Source organism: Pogona vitticeps, chromosome 4 (assembly GCF_051106095.1).
Source record: "Pogona vitticeps strain Pit_001003342236 chromosome 4, PviZW2.1, whole genome shotgun sequence".
NCBI lineage: Eukaryota > Metazoa > Chordata > Lepidosauria > Squamata > Agamidae > Pogona > Pogona vitticeps.
The window spans coordinates 35,881,361-35,902,849 of NC_135786.1; the positions used below are offsets into that span (position 1 = coordinate 35,881,361).

The 21,489-nt window shown below is 41.0% G+C and overlaps 1 protein-coding gene across 4 annotated transcripts in view; it reads left to right on the forward strand.

Moving 5' to 3' along the window:
* The first annotated feature begins 7,351 nt into the window (after positions 1-7,351).
* NDRG3 (NDRG family member 3) overlaps positions 7,352-21,489 on the forward strand; it is a 58,726-nt gene continuing 44,588 nt past the window's right edge. For 2 of the 4 annotated variants that reach the window (XM_020782421.3, XM_020782422.3), the window contains exon 1: positions 7,352-7,495. The gene's annotated coding sequence lies outside the window, so the exon portion shown is untranslated. Of the gene's footprint in view, positions 7,496-7,523; positions 7,713-21,489 lie in introns of those variants that run through there. The other 2 variants (XM_072997048.2, XM_078393269.1) reach the window with 1 other exon arrangement.

The window sequence follows — 21,489 nt, forward strand, 5'->3', positions numbered from 1 at the left end:
GCCTGGCGTGCTCTGGTCCATGGGGTCACGAAGAGTCGGACACGACTAAACGACTAAACACACAAGACTGCTTCTTCGTTCAACAATAGTCTTTAGAGAAATATATTTAGTTTTCAGTTATACAAAAGTCTTCAGAGATTATTATTTATTCATTTGGTATAATGCAATTATACCAAGTGGTGATGTATGGAAGTGAGAGCTGGACCATAAAGAAGGCTGACCACTGATGCTTTTGAATTGTGGTGTTGGAGGAGACTCTTGAGAGTCCCCTGGACTGCAAGAAGATCAAACCTATCCATTCTGAAGGAAACCAACCCTGAGTGCTCACTGGAGGACAGATCCTGAAGCTGAGGCTCAAATACCTTGGCCATCCCATGAGAAGAGTAGACACCCTGGAAAAGACCCTGATGCTGGGAAAGTGTGAAGGCAAGAGGAGAAGGGGACGACAGAGGGCGAGATGGATGGACGGTGTCATTGAAGCTACCAACATGAATTTGACTAAACTTCGAGAGGCAGTGGAAGACAGGAGGGCCTGGCATGCTGTGGTCCATGGGGTCATGAAGACTCAGACATGACTTAACGACTAAACAACAACAACATAGTGCAATTGCATTTGCAAAAAAGTAGATTTTGACAGATGAGTTGCAGAATTTTTAGACAGATTAGGAAAATGGCTAACCAAGAATTGTCAAAATTAATTGGGAGAAGAACATTATTACAAAGTGAGCCAGAATGCCTGGCAGTATAAAAAACAAGTGTTACTAAGCAGAGCAGAAGAGACAAAATCCAGTAAAAGCGGGGGGGGGGGGTAATGATCCAGAGTGGGTGCAATATAGTTCAAATGGCAATTAATGAGCAAGATTAACAATTTTCATAAATACTATAAGAGGAAATTACTTCCTATAGAGTGAGCTGGAGGTCCAGTCTTGATTGAGCTCTTGACTGATAAAATCAGCAAATTAAATAACAAATCAGATTTCATGCTAATGCTTCCCTTTAAATTAGGTCTTGTTGAAGTCTGACTTACCTCTGGTCATATTTATCTGACATGCTCCCATACTGGTGGTTTCTGCTCTTGCACAGGGACATGCTGGTATTGGCCTGGAGCAGAGGGAGCCACCCTTGGGCTCTATGTGTCACGTATGATCCTGGATCCCTTTGTGTTCTGGATAGTAATGATGTGAGGCACCTCTCGCCTCTGAACTCACTTAGGAATAATCCCCCCTTCTCTTCGTAACACTTACTGTATCTGTTAAATTATAATGACAAAGAGAGGCCTCTCCTTAAAGCCTTTGCTGTGCCAGCAGACTGTTTATTATTTTTCCTGCCAAAACCCAGAAATAGCTGCACCTACAGAATTCAATCAAGATTGTTTTAAACTTGAATGTTTCAAGTTATCCCAAGCCAATAGTGTTTAAAGAAGAGCAACATATGCATTTTGCATTAGTAGTTATTATAAGACATGATACAAAACAAGCCAGAAGTTGCTGTCCTGTTCAGGACATTCCACATTCCAGAACACTCAGGTTAAAAAAGCTATTATTGTTGTTTTCTTATTTTTTGCTTTCGGAAGCAAGATTTACATAGTTCTTTAGCAAGCTTAGATCCCACAGGAGTCCTATTTACAGTAAGACTCATATGTCAGTAGTAATACAATCCTATGTTTCTAATGAGAAGTAAATCCCATTGCTTTCAGTGGAGCTTACATTTGTTTACGTCCTTCAGAAACAGTTAAGCTGTGGCACACTAAATAAAGAAAAGCCTATTCATAAGACATGTCATAATTTCAAACTGAATCAGTGTGGTTTACATGGGCATTTCTGACTTATTTTCACCTCCAAGAGATGTTCCCCTCAATAAAAAAGGGGTAACCTATGGAGAATAAAATAAAAAATATTTTTAGTAATCTACTTCTGAAAAATAATCTGGTGCAATTCCCACCACCCTCACAGAAAATAGTCTCACACGGACATGGTGGTGATTATAAATTATGGCTTTTCCTAATCAGTCAGTCCAGAACCAGCAAGAGCAGAGGGCAAAAGGCTTCCTGTGATTGTCCAGAGGACTGACTTACTCCTCCCACGCCACTTATGTAATCAGACAAAATAGACTGCTATTGTAGTCAAGGATGTTCTGGAAGTATTCTGTAATTTTTAGCTTCATACATTAATAGCACCTAGGTTTATTTCTTTAATTTCCAAGTGTGCATGATTGTGATAAACCAATTTCAAAAATAATGAACATTACAGCATATAACTTAATTATTTGTTTGCTAAAGAAGTAACAGAGTTGGGAAAGTTATATTTCCAACTCTGCTGCTAATTTACTGAGCAAATAATTGCATTCATGCAGGATTCGGCGACTACAATTTCTAAGTTCTGATATTTTGTTGTTGTTTAGTCGTTAAGTCATGTCTGAGTCTTCATGACCCCATGGACCACAGCATGCCAGGCCCTCCTGTCTTCCACTGCCTCTCGAAGTTTAGTCAAATTCATGTTGGTAGCTTCAATGACACCGTCCATCCATCTCACCCTCTGTCGTCCCCTTCTCCTCTTGCCTTCACACTTTCCCAGCATCAGGGTCTTTTCCAGGGTGTCTACTCTTCTCATGGGATGGCCAAGGTACTGGAGCCTCAGCTTCAGGATTTGTCCTTCCAGTGAGCACTCAGGGTTGGTTTCCTTCAGAATGGATAGGTCTGATCTCCTTGCAGTCCAGGGGACTCTCAAGAGTCTCCTCCAGCACCATAATTTAAAAGCATCAATTTTTTCGGCGGCCAGCCTTCTTTATGGTCCAGCTCTCACTTCCATACATCGCTAGTGGAAAAACCATAGCTTTGACTATGCGGACCTTTGTTGGCAAGGTGATGTCTCTGCTTTTTAAGATGCTGTCTAGTTTTCTCATTGCCTTCCTCCCAAGCAGCAGCGTCTTTTAATTTCGTGGCTGCTGTCACCATCTGCAGTGAACATGGAGCCCAAGAAAGTAAAATCTGTCACTGCCTCCATATCTCCCCCTTCTATTTGCCAGGAGGTGATGGGACCAGTGGCCATGATCTTAGTTTTTTTTATGTTGAGCTTCAGACCATTTTTTCCACTCTTCTCTTTCACCCCCATTAAGAAGTTCTTTAATTCCTCCTCACTTTCTGCCATCAGAGTGGTATCATCTGCATATTGGAGGTTGTTGATATTTCTTCTGGTAATCTTAATTCTACCTTGGAATTCCTCCAGTCCAGCCTTTCGCATGATGTATTTTACATATAAGTTAAATAAGCAGGTAGACAATATACAGCCTTGTCATACTCCTTTCCCAATTTTGAACCAATCAGTTGTTCCATATCCAGTTCTAACTGTTGCTTCCTGTCCCAAATATAGCTTTTTCAGGAGATAGATAAGGTGATCAGGCACTCCCATTTCTTTAAGAACTTGCCATAGTTCATTAAGAAGGTCTAAAAGTATGCTGGGATAGCACAGTGGTTAGGTGGCTGCAGAGCCAGAGGTCAAGTGTTTGATTCCCCAGTGTGCCTCCTGTGCATAAAGTCAGCCTGTGTGGCCTTGGGTAAGCTGCAGAGTCCTAGCATGCCTTCAGAAGGAGGGGATACTAAACCACTTCTGTGAATTCTTTACCTAGAAAACCCTGGAAAGGATCACCATAAACCAGAACTGACCTGACAGCAGACAATTATTATTATTAAAAATATCCCTGAGTACTAAATGACTTCCCATCATATCCCAACTGCTTTGAGCCCTGTCCCAATCTCGTTAGGTCTTTATATCGTATTTCCTTTTATTAGGATGTTGGAGAAAGCAGGACAGGTTCCATTTAGAAGCAAAGTCAGGCAACCTTAAGAACCATTTGCTATTTAGCTGATATCTTAACAGTAGCTATTATAAGTCCATGTTGATATTTAATTTTATTTGACCTGGATTATACCACCCATGGAGCCTTGTTTTATACAATTTCCATTGTGTTCATTTATTTTTGTCCCAATTCTAGTTATAATCTACAAAGCTTATAACACAATTATGTCTTACATTACATTCTCTCTCTCCTGCCCTGCTTTTCATCTGGTTTAAAATTAATTACCATTCTATCTTCCTACAGGCAGTTTGTTTAATTAGGCATAAAGTTAATAGACTAGGCTCATGTGGACAGCAGAAGCACATAATGTTTCTGTCAGCTCAAGGAAAACTTGTAAGAGATGCTAATAATGATGTTACAAATATTCATAATCTTCCTGATTTCAGCAAGAGTCTGCTTTACTGCCTTGGTGTATGAAGAATAAAACTTACACAGAACCAAATAAATTCTTAATTTTTAAGACTCTAATTCTTGATTGTTATTGTATACTGCATATCCTATCACTTGGAGAGCACTGATGTTTTCAGAATATTGTATAGACATTGCTATCACTTTACAAAATGAGGAGAAGCTTCCAGCTCTATATGTATCTTAGTTTATTTCAGACTCAAGTTGTAATAATGGAATAATTAGTTTTCAACACTCTTGTATGGTCACAGTGGAGATGAGAGCTTTCTGTTCATGGGGATCTCCCCCCCCCCCTTGTGGAACACTCTTCCCATTGAGAGCGGGTGGCCATTTCTCAATACAGGATGTTTCTGCCACCAATTGTTGCTCAGACATCTTCCTGACTGTTAACCCTGTAAGTTCCCACAACTTATTTTAGTGAAATATGATTTTTAAAATTACTTTATTGCTTGAGTTTATTGTATTCTATCTTTTTTAACATTATATTATTGTAAAACATTTCAGGATTTTTTAAAATACAAAGAGGTATCAAAATGGGTTGGAAAGTATTAAATAATATGCTGTTTAGTTGCTGAATGGTATAATCAGGATGCATTTGAATCAATGGTTAAATGAAACATTTCTGGAAGTGTGTGGGCAGATGTACATAAAAATAATCTGTATTCTTCTGTTGATAAGAAAGCTGTGGTTGGGAACTGTCTATCAATCAAAATGAATTAGTTTTAACTTCAATTAGGGTTTGTTGGCAGTGTTATTTAAACAAAAACTCTCATCCTTGAGAAGTTAACTTGAAATATTTACTGTGTGGGTCAATAAATTATTGTTGTTGTTACGTGCTGTCAAGTCATCTTCTATTTATTTACAGTATTTATTTCAACTTGAACACTGCATCATAGTGTCTGCACTCTCTGGGCAGTTCACAACACATTAAATCACATATATAGAATATTAAAAAAATTGCAACAAATACCATAAAATAGATAAAACTCTGTCACTAGTTAAAACATACTTTTAAACAGAATTAAACAAATTAAAACAGATTTGAACATCACAGGTACAGTAACAAAAGCCCTAATAAAAGGCAACTTCAAATAATACTAATTATTTAATACTAATTGTTTTTCCTAATTTTACTTATGGTGACCCTATGAATGAGTGATCCCTAAAATGTTTTGTCCTCAATGGCCCTGCTCAGCTCTTGTGAACTCAAGCCTGTGGCTTCCTTTAAGAAGTCAATCCATATCACAATTGTTTTTCCTCTTTTCCTGCTGCCTTCAGTTTTTCCTAGCGTTATTGCCTTTTCCAGAGAATCCTGCCTGCCCAAAGTATGTTAGTCTCATCTTTGTCATTTTTGCTTGTGGTGATTGTTCAGACTTGATTTGTGCTAGGACCCACTTGATTATCCTTCTGGCAGTCTGCAAAGCTGTCCTCTAGCACCATATTTCAAATGAATCAATTAGTACAGTATTTTCATCTTAATAAGAGCAAGAACACTCCACTTTTATTTCATTATTCTATAATTCAGTCAGAGCCATGGCTGCTTCCAAGTTCGATATAATCATTCAACCAACAAGTTTATCTCTAGGGCAATCCCTGCCCTTGTTTTTTTCTATTTGTATACATTTGCGTTCCCATCAATTTTTGCAGCAGAAGACATGATAGATTGGCTTTGCTTTATACTGCTGCTGGGCATGTTGACTTGTTTGTCCTCTAACTAATTAAGACAGTATGCATTCTAATCTGGGAGGATCTGTACTATTTCATACCCAAACAGTAAAGTGCATTGTTGTTTTCCAGTCTCAACTCGGCTGAGCGGCTAGAGGTCACTCTTTTAGTACTACTTTTGTGGTCCTGTATATTCTATTAACACAATACTTCTATAGTGGTGGGGTAAATAACTCCATTCTGTTTACCATGGTTATAAGAAGACTCCACTACTCCTGTCATTCTATGAGTGGTTTTAAATTTAGAAATCTTTAATAGTAATCACTCTGAATAATACCGCTGGAGCTCAGCTTGTAAGAGCAGAAGGCCACTGACCCCACTAATCCTTTCTAAACAATCACATGTTTTTTGTAGGTCAGACAGCAGTAAGTGAGGCTTCTTCAGCATTACTGTCGCAGACCACTAAGATAAAGGATATTGTGGCTGCTCAGAGAATACTCTTGAAATGGCTGTCCTACTTCAGTAAAAACAATACAGCTTTTCTCAATTCCTCCTATAAACAACCGTCCTTTACTTGCACCTTGAAAGCTAACAAAACTCCTATCACAACCAAGCCTTTCCAGTGGTACAAGTTTTCCTTTCCTTGGGAATGTTTCACAGGGTTTAAGTGAGATGGGCAAACATTTTGATGGCCACTTGCCTGGCTATGATTCAGAATTAGTCCTAGAGCCTCCACTGTCTTTCCACTCCTATTAGTTGTGTGCATTCTTTGCGGTCATAAATGTGTTTGTCTTTAAAGTGCCACAGAGTTCTTATTTTTGCTGCAATAAACAGGGTTACTCTCCCCACCATCTTTTGTTTCTACACCCCTCGTTGGAGACCAAGACCAAGATCATTCATGCTTATATATACAGTGTTGCTGACCACCATGTACTGGCTGGACAGTAAAGAAAGTTGTCAGGGGAAAAAAAATGTTTCGTTTGAAATATGAAACCAGAAGAGAGCTTTGTTGATACCCTGGAATACCAGAAAGAAAAACAAGTGGGTTCTTGAGACTATCAAACTTAAAGTATCTCTGGAGACAAATATGTTGAAACTGAGGCTGTCCTACTTTGGGCACATCGTGAGGAAAAAAAGATTATCTGGAAAGAGAATAATGCCGGGAAAGGTGGAACGCAGCAGGGAAAAGGGAAGACAAATACGAGATAGATTGACTCGAAGCCATAGAGACTTGTAGTTTGCAAGAGCTGAGCAGGGCTGTTGAAGACAGGACGTTTCGGAGATCGCTCATTCATAAGTCGGAGGTGATTTGGCCGCACATAACAACAAAAAGAAGAACAACCTTCATGCGCCAATTATCTCCTGCTCACTCATTTTCTCTATTCCACCATCTCACCCTTCTGTAGTGCTAAACACGCCTCAGGCTCCGCGCTTGCGCACACGCCGGGACGCTCGCTTCAAGGCGCAGTGCGCTTGCGCAGTCGCTTCCCCACACATGCTGGCATTGTTGCTGCTGCTGCTGCTAGTAGAGGAGGCTGACCTGTATGGTGTCTTGCGCGCGCGGTCGGTAGGTGTGGGGTCGCGTTGCGGGATTTGTTTCGGGGCGGGCGTTGGGTTTCTTCACTCCCACCCACCCCCCGGGCTTGTTTTTTTTTTCTTCCTTTCAAAGAGGCTGCTTAGCTTGGGCTTCAGCCCCGGGTGGTGCTTGTTGTGTGTTTGCACCCCGTCAGTAGCGAGCGACTGAGGGAGGCTCGTCCCTTCCATGGCGGACTTCCGCGCAGTTGGTAGGAAAATTCCAGTGTTCCCTTCGCTGTTGCTCCCCCTTTCCTCCGGCCATCCTCAGAAAACACCACGGTGGGAGCGTAGGTCGGCCTTATTCCCTTTTCCTGCATACGTTCTCCGTCTGCGCTGCTTTTCTGTTCTTTCCTCCCAAGCTGCCTCCTCTTGGAGGGAATACTTCGGGGTGTTGGTTATTCCCGGGAGGTTGCATCCCAGCCCCTCCTCACTTGGAGGCTGTCCTGGCCTGCCTGGTGTCCCTCTTGATCGACAAAGCAGGAGAAAAACGGAGAAAGGACACCTAGCGGACTGGGGATATTATCTGCCTGGTGGGAGAGGAAAAAAAAAGGAGAGGGAGTACAGTAAATATTGCTGAAGATGCTCTCTGGAGAAGGCTTCACAAGGAAGGGAATGACTCCACGATGCTGTTCTGTCTGATGACGACTGGAGAGTGAACAGTTTTTTTTTTTTATGTAGTCATATTTAGAAAGAATTAAGCCTCATTGAACCCCGTGGGGTGCTTTACTTTGGAGTAAAGATGTATTTAGGATGGCGTTGCAAAGCTCGCTAGGATAAGCACATATTATTCCATTTTAGACTATGAGAATTGATGAACGAGAATGACATACGTTGTGGTTTCAGCCTCAGTTCATTGTTTTAAGTACAGTAATTTAGCATTGGGATGAAGCTGCACTTGAGGACTCTGAAGCAGATTAACTTGGTTGGTTTCAGAAACCATTTTTATAACTTGTCATGATCAGAGTCTCCAATTCTAGCTGAAACCTTGCAATAGAACTTTCAGATGATCATCTTCATGATTCCTGCTCCCCTGATTTTCTTGATGATCTCTCCATAGTCACTGTTTTTATAATGCTATGAGAGGGAATAGTCATGATTTGGCTAAAACAGGAGCAGAAAGTGTGCTTGTGGATTTCAGCTAAGCTCCCCCCCCCAATACATCAGGCAGCTATCTGGTCAACATTAAATGGCACATTCTCTCTACATATGCAATACTATAACTAATGAAGAGGCATTCCATAAAATAGAATAAATTCTGCACAAACAAAAATAGACTTGTTAAATTCAAGAGATTTTTTTCTGGGGTAGTTTTCATTTAAAACAAAATTAAAATATGTGATTGTTGTTGTTTAGTCATTAAGTCATGTCTGACTTTTTGTGACCTCATGGACCAGAGCACGCCAGGCCCTCCTGTCTTCCACTGCCTCCTGGAGTTTGGTCAAATTCATGCTGGCAGCTTTGATGACACTGTCCAAAATCTGTGATACATGGTACTAATTTATGTTGCAACAGGTTGATTTTGTCAGCTACAAAACAGTGTCCAGAAAAGAAAATTAAGGTAGTGGCCCTCAAATATGCAGAAAGCTGTCACATAGAAGAGGGATTGTGATGTTGTTTGTTCCTCTAGAGAGCAGATACAGAATCAGTGAGTATAAATTTGAGGGAAGCACATTCAGGCTAAACATTAGAGGACATTGTTAATGGCAAGAGCTATTCAACAGAGGGTTTAGTGTGACTGACTCCTAGGTAAACCCAAGCTTGCAGTTGGTGTTCACAAATCAAAATGAATTTTACAATGAAATGTGATGCGGGAAACCCTGATAATTAACTATTTAGGGTTGTACTCATGGGCGTCCAGTTAGCACTTGCAGCTGGAAGCTAAAGGAGTGGACAGAGTAACTGGTTCTGTTTGTATGATTTTTACCTTCTCAGGTGCATTGAGTTCCAGTTGATTTCCTACAAGAAAATATGCTGGAGAGCAATAAATTTTTCCGGTCTTATTTGACTGCCTGCATAAAATTTGAGAGTGGTGCCATCTGGCTGTGACTCAAGCATAATTTTGCTGGGAAATTAAAACTAACTTGTCAGTACAGTTAGATTTCTTTAGATTCTGTAAGAACGAATGGATTCTGGAATGGAAGCAATGAATGACCTGTTTCTTTCTACCCCTTGCTGAGGGGGAAATTTTTAATAATTGCTGTTACACTAAATACTTTAAGCTCCGTTCCATAATCTATTTATACTTGACTTTTTCTAATAGGCTTCTAATGTTTGCAGATTACAGTGCTAGTTTTTGTTGTTGTTGTTGTTTCTACTAGGAAGCTGCTGCTTAGTTGGTTTACTGCAGGGATAATTCAGTATAAGTAACCTGGCAAAAGTACTTTTTAAAATTATGGACAGAATAGTCTCCTGAGGGAATTTTCTACAGGTCAGCTGCCTAGTTTATGACCTTGATTGCAGTAAAAGCATATGGGCAGTCTCCTGTTTTTCCTCATGTTTTTTAAGTCCAAAATTTATTTTTCTCATACAGGAAATGCAGCCCTTTTTTCCTATGGTTTCAGTTTTTATTTTTAAAAACAAAATTAGGAGTGTTTTGTAGATTTTACATACAGCTATGCTAATCACTAACTGACCATCTTGCTACTGCTGGGTTCTTGTTCTAGAAAGCTGTAGTGCATATAGACTTAGGACTCTTCTCACATAGATGGTCATATATATCTCCTTTGATCTGTTTGCTCCCTTACTTTTAGTATTAGTAACAGGCCATGATGTTTTCATTATTTTCGCACACTATTTAGCATCTTTCCCTTGGAACCTAAGGAATTCTCCATCCCCAAGATTAACAATTTGCTGTTCAGTAATCAACAAATGTTTTATGACACTATTTATTTGCTTGCTTGCTTATAATATTTTTACTCCACCTTTCACCTTGAAAGGACCCAAGGTGGCTTAGTTTAAGCTTCAGGTGCCTTTGATTTAATGAAATACATATTATATGTGTACAGATACTTCACAAATAACAAAAATACATATTTGGGTCTGGTGTTGATGTTCACCTTGCTTAAATTTGAGTCATTTGCTTGATATAATCATCTTAGAACTGCAGAGCTGGAAGGGAGACTATGAATCAGTCGTGAATTGCCAAATGCACCAGGATGGTTCTAGCAGGTAGCCCTCATTATTTGTTTTATTGCAAGCATAACATTTGGGACTCCTTTAGTACTTCTTAAGATGCAAGTGAGAGTCCTTTCTCTTCTAACAGTCTCCCACCACTACTATCAAATGCAGTTATGCTGTATGTGTTCTACTGGAAAACAAAACAAAAAAATAGGGCACTGACACTCCCATTAAGTATAATGTACACTTTAAAAAGATAGTAGCATATCCTTATGCCTCACACTCAGTTTTCACAGGAAATACTTATTAAAGCATTTTTATAATCTGGTGTTTTCTGCAGTTTACAAATGGTTCAAGTTGTTGTCCTTATTATCTCTGGGCCTGATAGGGGAGAATATAACAAGTCATTTTTTTCATAAAATCATTGCAATAATTTACCACTGTGTTTTTCATGCAATAGCATGTTTTATAACTGTACCACCCTTGTCTTTTCATGATCCTCTTTTTGCCGTTTTAGAGCTAATGATGCCCTGTTATGTTACTGGGGATTCTTAATTTAATCAAATATCTTGAAGATACTGGCAAGAAATATTCAGAATTTATATCTGGGAACAAAATGTGTTTGGGTAACAGAAGAACTGAGTTAGTTTCAATATTGACGAACCATAAGGTGCTGGTTGACAGATTTATAAAACAAGCATATCAAACATACAATTTTTAGAAAAAGCTGTCATGAGCAAAATCTGATTTGTGGGCAAAATCCTGCTTATATAAACAGGACTTTGTTTTTAAAAATCAAAACTTTTGCCTTAGAAAACAATGGGGACGAGATAAGATGTGGTAGTATTGTTTAATAAGCATGAGCAAACTGGAGCCCTTGGCCTAGTTTTAAAAGTTCATAGAATCATGAAGTTGGAAGGGGCCTATAAGGCCATCAAGTCCAACCCCCTACTTGATGCAGGAATACAAATCAAAGGATATCTGTCAGGTGGTTGTCCAAGTTTCTCTTGAATGCCTCCAGTGTTGGAGCACTCACCAACTCCCGAGGTAACTGGTTCCACTGTCGTAGCGCTCTTAACAGTTCGGAAATTTTTCCTGATGTTCAACTGAAATCTGGCTTCCTTTAATTTGAGCCCATTGTTGCGTGTCCTGCACTCTGGGATGATCAAGAACAGATCCTGCCTGTCCTCTATATCAGGGGTCCCCAACCTTTTTCACCCTGCAGACCAGCTGGGGAAGGTGGGGCACCCCCTGCGCTCATGCACATGTATGAATGAGCTTGTGCACATGCGTGAATGATGGTGTGGTGTTTGTGCAGGGGCACAGGCACAATGCACATGCACAAACGGCGGCACTCTGGTGGGCGCTCGAGCACATGCGCAAATGGCGGCACGGTGCTCGGGGCATGCACAAATCAGCTGTGTGGGGCTGAGTGTGTGGACACAATACTCAAGGTGAGTCATAACCAGTGCTGTATAGAGGGGAACTAGCACTTTGCAAGATTTGGAAACTATACTTCTGTTAATGTAGCCTAAAATAGCATTTGCCTTTCTTATAGCCACATCACACTGTTGGCTGATATTTAGTTTGTGATCTAAAATAATTGCAGGATTCTTCTCGCTCATAGTTTTGCTGAGCCAGGTATCCCCCATCTTGTAACTGTGCACTTGATTTCCTTTTCTGAGATGTAGTACTTTGCACTTATCCCTCTTGAATTTCATTCTGTTGTTTTTACCCCCTCCCAGTGCTCCAGCCTATCAAGATCATTTTGAATTTTGTCTTACAGGGTATTAGCTATTAGTTAGTATTAATTGTCTGCAAGTGATCTGTTCTTAACCAATGAATAAGCCAGAATGGTGGGAAGAAAATGGATATAGAGAATGAGAGTTAAAAGGGGCAGCTCACTTGTATCTGGCTCTATTGGCATCAGAATTAAGATTTCCTAGCACTATTAGTATGAGAAAGTGTCTTCCCCCACCCTCATTTTATAAGACGTGAAATACTTTAAAAGCATTTAAATCATAAAAAAATTGTTGATCACTAGCTAACAAAGTATTAATCTTGGTGATGGAGAATTCCTTGGGTTTCAAGGGAGAGGTACTAAACAGTGTGTGCAAATAATGGAAAGATTCTAGCCTGATACTGAGAGTAAAGGGGAAGATTTAAAGGGCTGTTATTTTCAGTACTGGGTATAACACATAGTCTCTTAGTAGGTCAGACTTGGGCAAAGTGCAGCCCATGGGCCACATACGGCCCGCAAGCCGCTCCTGTCCGGCCTGCCCGTCACCGCTCCTGTCCGGCCCATCCGTACCGCTGAGTGAGCCGGAGTTCAGGCTCCGGTCACCCAGCACGGCAGTAAGCAAAATTTGTGAGATCCGACACTGGGATCTTACAAAAATTGACAGTTACTCTTGAGCCGCAGGCTGCGGAGTCTGTGCTCAAGAGGCTAGAAGCAATCCTTGCGCAGTCGACGTGATGACGCATCATGTCACCTGTGCGGGATAGAAGACAGTTGGAGCGGAAGGCTGTGGGGGAACGAAGGACAGGTGAGTTAGCTCAGTGTTGGGTTTTTTGTTTTTCTCCCCCCCCCCCCCGCAGTGAATGAATTGCAATGCTCACATAGTTTACTCCCTAAAAAGTTTAGGGCAGGGGTCTCAAACATCCGGCCCGGGGGCCATTTGCGGCCCGCTGGATAATAGTTTGTGCCCTCCCCCCGGCTAGGCGCTTGCTGGTGCTCCCTCCCTTCTCCGCTTCTTCATCCTCCTGCTGCTGGTGGTGGTGGTAGTGAAGAAGGAGCCAGGGAGGGGTGTGGGGATTTTGTAGTCTAAAGTTCCATCTTGTGGCTATTAAGGGATACATCACTGGTGTTTAGCATAATCAAGTTATTGTAGTATAAAGATGCATTGTTCTATGATTCTCTCTGCGCAGGCGTGGAATGCCTTAAGACTGATAACCACACAACGCCTCTATGGCCAAATTCTTATCTTATGCTAATTTTGCTTGTTTTGCGTGCTTAATAAAAACGTCTGGGGGGAAGAAGGTAGCCATCTTAATCTTCTTCATCTTCTTCTTCTTCTCTACCGGTACCTGAACACTAACAAGATAAAGTCTGCAGTGTCTTCATTTATCAGAGATCTCTCCCTGGTTTTCATGCAACTGCTGCTTGGCTGGCTTCCAAGCAGGGTTCCCTGGGGATTTCCCCACATTTTGGTGCAGCCCGTGTGAGGCAAGAAGCACGGGACAAGCTGAGCAACGCAACAGCGCGGCAATTCACACTGCCCTCGCCCGGCAAGGGTTTCAGACGTCACACATCCGCAAGGATCCCGGGTGAGTGTTGAATTTGTCAAGTTAGACACCTAGCCTCCTGGCAACATGGGGAGCTTTGTATCTAATCTTCAGGAAGTACAGGACCTCCACTTCTTATTAAAAAGGAATGGTCACACGACCACACGCACAGAAGTGGAAGATTTAGTTCATACTCTTCGGGATGTATGCCCCTGGATCCCCGAAGAAGGGACACTGGACCTCAAGGAATGGTCTAAAATAGGCAGCTGTTTACAGGGACATCCAAGAGTTACAGCAAAAGTGCTTTCTACATGCTGCAAAGTGCGTACCAGCCTTCAAGGCTTGGCACCACCACGGAACATTCTTTTCGAATTTGAAAATAATCTGTTCAAACAACTCCCTCAAATTTTGCCTCCCCTTCCTCTCACACCAGCCCCCTCGGTTCCACTGCTGGACTCTCTGTCTCTTTCTGCCCAGCCAACCGAGCCTCAGCCTGGGAACACCTCAGCATTGTCTCCCAGTCCTGCCGTTCATCAGGCAACTGAGAACAAAATTTCTAACTGTCCTTTAATGGATACAATGGGTGCTGCTTTAGAAACTGCTTATCCTGGCGTTCAGGGAACACAAGCACAGGCACAGGGAGATGCCGCGGCAGTTTCTCATAGTTCTGAACTGCTCCCATATCAAGGCGTCCACGAACTGCAACTCAGTCTCAAGGACAAACAGACACAGACTCTCCCGGAATCCTCATCCTCCCAACGGCCGGCCCCTAGTGACTGGAGTAGGGGTCTCCTTCCACCAGCAGAAGGACTCATTTGCCTTCAAGGATGGCAAGATTTAGCAACTAAGCAAGCAGAAATTAATGCTGTTGGTTCTGTACGTCAGCCAATTATTATGGGAGAAGGTATATTCACTTCTGCTGTTCAAGTCCGTCTCATGGACGCAGTTCTCAGTCAGCCAAGGTCACATGGGAAATGGGACCCAGGGAAATGGGACCCAGGGCCGCCCCCAGGCCAAGAGAGAATAATAGGGGATCTGCAGGATTCATGTGATGTCACGGGCTGGTATACAAAAGAAGCTTTACAAGCATGCCATGTGTCTTGTGAGAAATCAGAAGGGGAGGAGGAAGAAAATGTAAGGGGGGCAGCCCAACAGGAGGCCTGTTTTGAACTGCCACAATGGGTCTATGTTTCTAAAGCTAAATGTGCCGCTATTCCTCAAGGCTACACTGTTCTGGTTTTTACATGCGCTGCTTTTGTTTGTCTCAGCTTGAATGTTGTGCCAGGACTGATAACTCGCATGGCAAACATTCAGGTTTGGGTGAAAAATCCTACTCAGCTGGACAGTCAGAGCTGAGAAAGATTGCCCCCCCACCTGGCCAGTAAGAGAGAAAAATGCATATGGGGTGGGAGGAGGTGAGCCAACTCCTTAAAGCGCTTCCCCCATCACCTTCCAATCTGGAGAAAGCATTGTTACTCTCAAGCCACTTGCAATATCCTGGACACTATGTTCCATGTTCTTCCTAGAACTACAAATTCTATCACACCTTGCATTGCTTAGCAGTTTCCTGAATATCTCAGCGTGATGGGATCTCTAATCTCATCCATGGATTCAGTGCAGCCTGCTAGGACATAAAGTCTGTATTGTTTTCTGTGCCTCTGGAAGTAACAAATTCAAGGTCCACACCTGGCGCAATGCCCAGACTTAGTTCAGACTTCTTATCAGCGATTCTGGGCGTTCTGCCAAGAGAATGCCATTGTGTTCGGACAGTCTAAATGGAGAATCACTTGGCAACCTACAGTCTTCTTGCAGAAGGGTTTTTTTTGCAGCCCACAGAAAAATCAACAGACTGGGCATAAACTTTTGCATCTATACCTTTGAGATATCAATTGGGCACATCAGTTTTGATATTGTCTACTAATGATCTCTCACCGTTGTTCTCTGCACTCCCTGGTCGTTCTTCACCTGTTATTGTTATTGTGATAACTCCAGCTGACATCATCCTTATCACTGCATCGATGAAGGCTTCTTACAGCTGATCGCTCAGCAACTTCGACTGCAAGCTGTGGATCGCCTACCTACTGAGAGCATTCCTATTTCAAGTCCAATCTTAGCTACGCCATGGCTGTCAATTGCAGTTCTCTACACCCCTGACAAGGATAGGATCACAACTGTTGAATGGATGCACTTGCCACACACTCGCTTGAACTTGTACTCCTGTGTTAAAGCAGTTGCAGATTTGTTTTGCCAAGGCATTGTTCCAGATGTTGCCACAATTGTCAGGGACGTATTAACTCTATTTTTCTTTTCTGCAGGGTGATGCTGAATTCTCCAAAAGACAAGTGACTGCTTTCCTGTATTTTTTATCAATTAACCACTTGTTTTTCCACAGATGCTTTTCACAGATGGTTTGCCTTTCTAAGGTGTTGTCACGTGGCAGCGTTTGAACTTTTTTCTAATGATGAGTTTAACTTTGTTGTAGACACATGTTTATAAGCTTTTTAGGCATTTGCTTTTTTAATATCTGTCTCCTTCCATAGATAAGGATTGTTTTCACTGTTTTCCTGACTTTGTTACTTTAAAGCAGAACAGCATTCTGTTCCATTGCCCATATATGTTCCCACCCTCAACTTCCGGGATTTATTACTGAAGGGAATGCTGTTGCTGATTCAGCTTTCAAGCAGAATTCATGTGCTTTAGTCTTTTTTCTGATCCTATTTGCTTCTCATGACATGTTTCATTACTCTGTAAATATGTTTCACAGAATGTTTTCTATCCCAATGACTCAGGCAAGAGACATTGTAGTTGGCACCTGAATGTCACACAAGTGCAGGTTTTTGCCTAAATTACATTTGACTGTGGATACATTTTCTGGGTTTATTTGGCATCTCCTCTTCATGGAGAGACTGCAAGACAAGTTATTCAACATTACATTTGGAACAATTGCTGTAATGGGCCATCCTAGGCCTGAAGACTGGACAATGGAACTGTCTATATATCATCTGCCTTTCAAGAATTTTATGTTCAATGGGGACTCTCACTGAAGCATGAGATTCCTTTTAATTCCACAGGGCAAGCAATTGTGGAAAGAGCACACTTAACGCTTAAATTTCTTTTGCAGAAGCAAACCTCAGGCAGAGGGGTTTCTGGGTCAGATTGTTCCTATGGTTGTTGAAAAAGTTCTGTATACTTTAAATTTTCTGCTTTTTCCTCATTAACAGGGTTCACAACCCAAGTTAAAGTTCATTTCAGGGCAGGAGAGCAACTTCCTCGACCACCTGAGTGGTAAGGGATCAATTCTATTGATCACCTGGGACAAGGATGCTGCAGTTGCACTGGACAAAGGCGCTGTTTGGATCCTGGCAAGATGGTGTGGATCTCTGCCATCCGACTCCTAGGACTGCTTGAACTGTTCTTGGTTCCACGTATTTCTGCTCTGGACAATCAAGGCAATTCTTGGGTGCAACATGCTCAGTATATATTTGATGTTCATGGACAGAATGTTTCTCTTTTATATGAATCATGAGCTCACTGCCTGGTCTTATTGATGATCCAACCTTAATTCTTGCCTCTTTGCAAAGTATTTCAGAACCTGGTCAATCTGAACTTCTTTTCCATGCTGTTCCTCCTACTTCTAATATTTCAAAGGTTCAATTTACGCACCACATCTGAGCTTTGTGTTTCTGTTGTATTCATGCAGGGAACTGGCCACTACAAGAATCATGGTAGCTCTGCAGAGTGAAATACTGTAGATCAGTTAAAGCAGCTTTCAGTTAAAGCATTGCTAATTGCTTGCACATACTTATACTATGTTTTATTGTAATAGATACTCAAAGTATTATTTGCTTCCATAACTTGCAGCTTTCAATTGAGCATATATTAGTTGATTTGAATGATACCATTATTATCAATAATATTAACACTTCCCTATGGGATGGCTTTGCATACTACTAATGCATGGTATTATTTTACTAATAATTTGTAATGTCTTATATTCCATTTTATATGATATATTCCTTCATTGGTTACTGTTTTCACTAAGTGATATCAAACATCTGTACAATCAATGTCTTTATCTGCTACGCAATTGTATCAATTCTAATATCATGTGTTCCTTTCTAGAGTAGGTGATTTTTATGGTGAGGCTGATGCACGATATACAGGTTGAGATGACATGGCTGTTGCCCTCCATCAATGAAGAGCTTCCATGGACTCAGAAACCATCAGGAGTCTTACTGGCAGCAACTTGCTCATCCAAAATGAAATATAAACGGAGGGAATGTGGGGATTTTGTAGTCTAAAGTTCCATCTTGTGGCTATTAAGGGATACATCACTGGTGTTTAGCATAATCAAGTTATTGTAGTATAAAGATGCATTGTTCTATGATTCTCTCTGCGCAGGCGTGGAATGCCTTAAGACTGATAACCACACAACGCCTCTATGGCCAAATTCTTATCTTATGCTAATTTTGCTTGTTTTGCGTGCTTAATAAAAACGTCTGGGGGGAAGAAGGTAGCCATCTTAATCTTCTTCATCTTCTTCTTCTTCTCTACCGGTACCTGAACACTAACAAGATAAAGTCTGCAGTGTCTTCATTTATCAGAGATCTCTCCCTGGTTTTCATGCAACTGCTGCTTGGCTGGCTTCCAAGCAGGGTTCCCTGGGGATTTCCCCACAGAGGGGGTCATGGCTGGCAATGAGGGCTCGCACGCCCCTCCTCCTCGGAGCCCCAGCTGGGCTAAGGAAACTCCTGGGCAGCTTCCTTGGGCTCTTGCTCCACTTGGTGGAAAATCTGATGCGGCCCAGACTCTGCCTCCAGCGGCCCCCAGGTAAATTGAGTTTGAGACCCCTGGTTTAGGGGGTTAACTATGTCAGCCTTGTAGTTCGTTCACCGCAGGGCCTCACCCAGTGGGGACCTATTACTACCCACAAAGTGGGGGCCTGTTACTACCCACCTAATGGGGGCCTATTTTTAAATAAAGTTGGTTCGGCCCCCAAACACAGTTCAGATTTTTCATGTGGCCCCCTATAGAAATTAATTGCCCACCCTTGTAGTAGGTAGAAGACAGAAATAGAGGGAAAATGGTGGCTTGTGGTCTAGATAGAGGGCAGTCTCTTTCATTGAGTGATAGGTGCCCCTCCCATTTCTTTCGTAAGTTGTGGGTTTCAGAGGACTTCCTGAGAGCCTTTTATCCATAAATCGTTGGAATTTAACCTGAGATCTTCTGCATGCAAAAAATCTGCTTTGTCTAACACTGAACATAGGTGATGGAGTTGCATCAGACTTGTAAGCCAAAACAGGATTAAAACAGAGGTAAACATTGATTTCCAGAAAGTGAAGGAGGGCAAAATCTTTGTGCTTTGCATAAGTGCACAAAATCTTAAAGATTGAAGGCAGCCATCTCCTAAAACAGCCAGATCCAGTCTTGGACATCTTTGGGAGCCAAAGAACTTCAAAATAGTTAAAAATCAAAAGCATAACAAGGGTGGTGGGGGTGGGATCCTTTGGTAGGAGAAGATGGCTGTCTGATATATTAAAGTGAATACCTTTTTAAACAAAGTGGCACAGTGCAGCATTTCATTCCAGGCCTCACTTGGCTTCTGGTACAGGTCACCCAAGCCATTACTAAAGCTGTCATTTGATAATTGGTGCGTCCTGTGCCAAATTGGTTTAGCTGTTCTGCCATTCCAGTGGCAAGAAGATTGGAATTTGTCTCAAAGGAGTGATCTAATGTTGATAACAGTTGCTTTATAACCACTTCATTAATTAGATCTCTTCCTGACCTAGTTCAAACGATCAAATCTGATGCTTTGGTGTGGATACATATATTAGGGAAACATTTAGTTCTCATGAAGGCCAAAAACATTATGGAATGACCACCTTTTGCTTACTGCTACCTTGATGCAGTTGGAGAGTTGAGCAATGTGTGTCAAGATTGTTTAATCTCCTTTTTTCATTTACCACTGACACATAGGCACATTTAGACCTTTGACTAGGTTAATCTCACAATGTCCTATATATTGGCTTATAGAAAAATCTGTAGTAAACCTTTCTCTTGCACGGTTCCTCTTTAAAAATTGGAGCAACTTTATTTTGCTTGACTTTCTCTTCCGAACAGAGAGTTTTAAATAGGCTGAAGGCAGACTATAAAAGTACTGTAAATTCCTTTTTAAAAAACTATGTCTGTGTTGCCGATAGTTCTCTTCCCCTTAATTTAATGCCTTTGATGTGAGCTGTCTAAATTGCTAACAATTGAGTTAGGAAACAAGCAATCCTCAAAGAATTCTTTGAAAATATTTCTGTGATGTGGAATAGATGTCATGTACTGTATATACATCCTGTTGAATACATCTATACAAATACATCTAGATCAGAATCCTTACATTGTGGAGGTTTATTATACCAAACCAAAATACAGATGCAGAGAGAAGCATAGGCTCACAACAGTATAGTTTGAACAAAATAATACATAGCAAATAATAAATATTTTGCCTAATTTTCCTCCTTATTACTAAGCATTATCAGTTGTTACTGGAGGGGAAAAATAAGTCTTTAAACTCTAGAAATATTTTTGTACCATTTCACATATCTGTGCATGTACATGTGGCAGGGTATATGAACAAACTCAAGAGTTTTCTAAGAATTCACAATGCATTTATTTGTCAGTACTGTATTTAGTTTCAGTACTTAAAGGTTGGGGACGAAGATCCCACTTCATACACTGAATGAAAAGCTGGGTTGCCAGAATGTGGGCAAAAAGTGCTTCTGGAGACCATTTTCAACTTATTTAATTTTGTTATTTAAAAAACGTTCCTGGTCCTTACAGTTAAAAAGATATATTTAAAAATTAGCAATATTTGTTGAGATTTCATATACCATACGAAATTTTAGGGGTTCCTGCAGTGTTGTTTCCCTTCTCATCTATGATAAAACTCAAATGAAAGCATACGTAATACCTAATAAATTATGCGAAGTAAAATCTGCAAATTAGACAGGTTTGCTTAATTTTACAAAGGCTGCAGAACTTTAATTGCTTGGGTACAGAGCATAGCATAGATTACTTAGCACTATGAACAGATGTCATGGTAGTGCTGTGCAAATATTGGCTGTGAGCTGATACACTTAGTCCAGAGTGGTGTAACATCTTTTTGCTAGGTAGCCTGAAACATCATGAGACTATATAATACTTCTCACACATTACGTGTCATTTATCCTTAGAGTTGCAAGATCAGTGTCCTAAATATTGTCTTTGTGTAGCACTGTATCTAAGATGTATAAATCCATGGTTTTAATGTATGTGGTAGGTTTTAAATAATCCATCCTTTTTTCAGCTTTTCACATATTTGCAATATGGGGGTAATACTGATCTACACGTACATTACAGAAATAAGGAAAAACTGCAAGAAGATAATGGCCAGAATCATGTTGCTTAGTGTAGTAAATTGCACTGGAATAGGCCCATTGAATTAATGATGATTTGGTGAATCAATTTTGCTGTAAATTCTATTCATTTACATTGGCCTAGTCTAACTGCACCTTATTTTAACATAGTAAGAGTGTGACTATATGGTCAAATACTGTA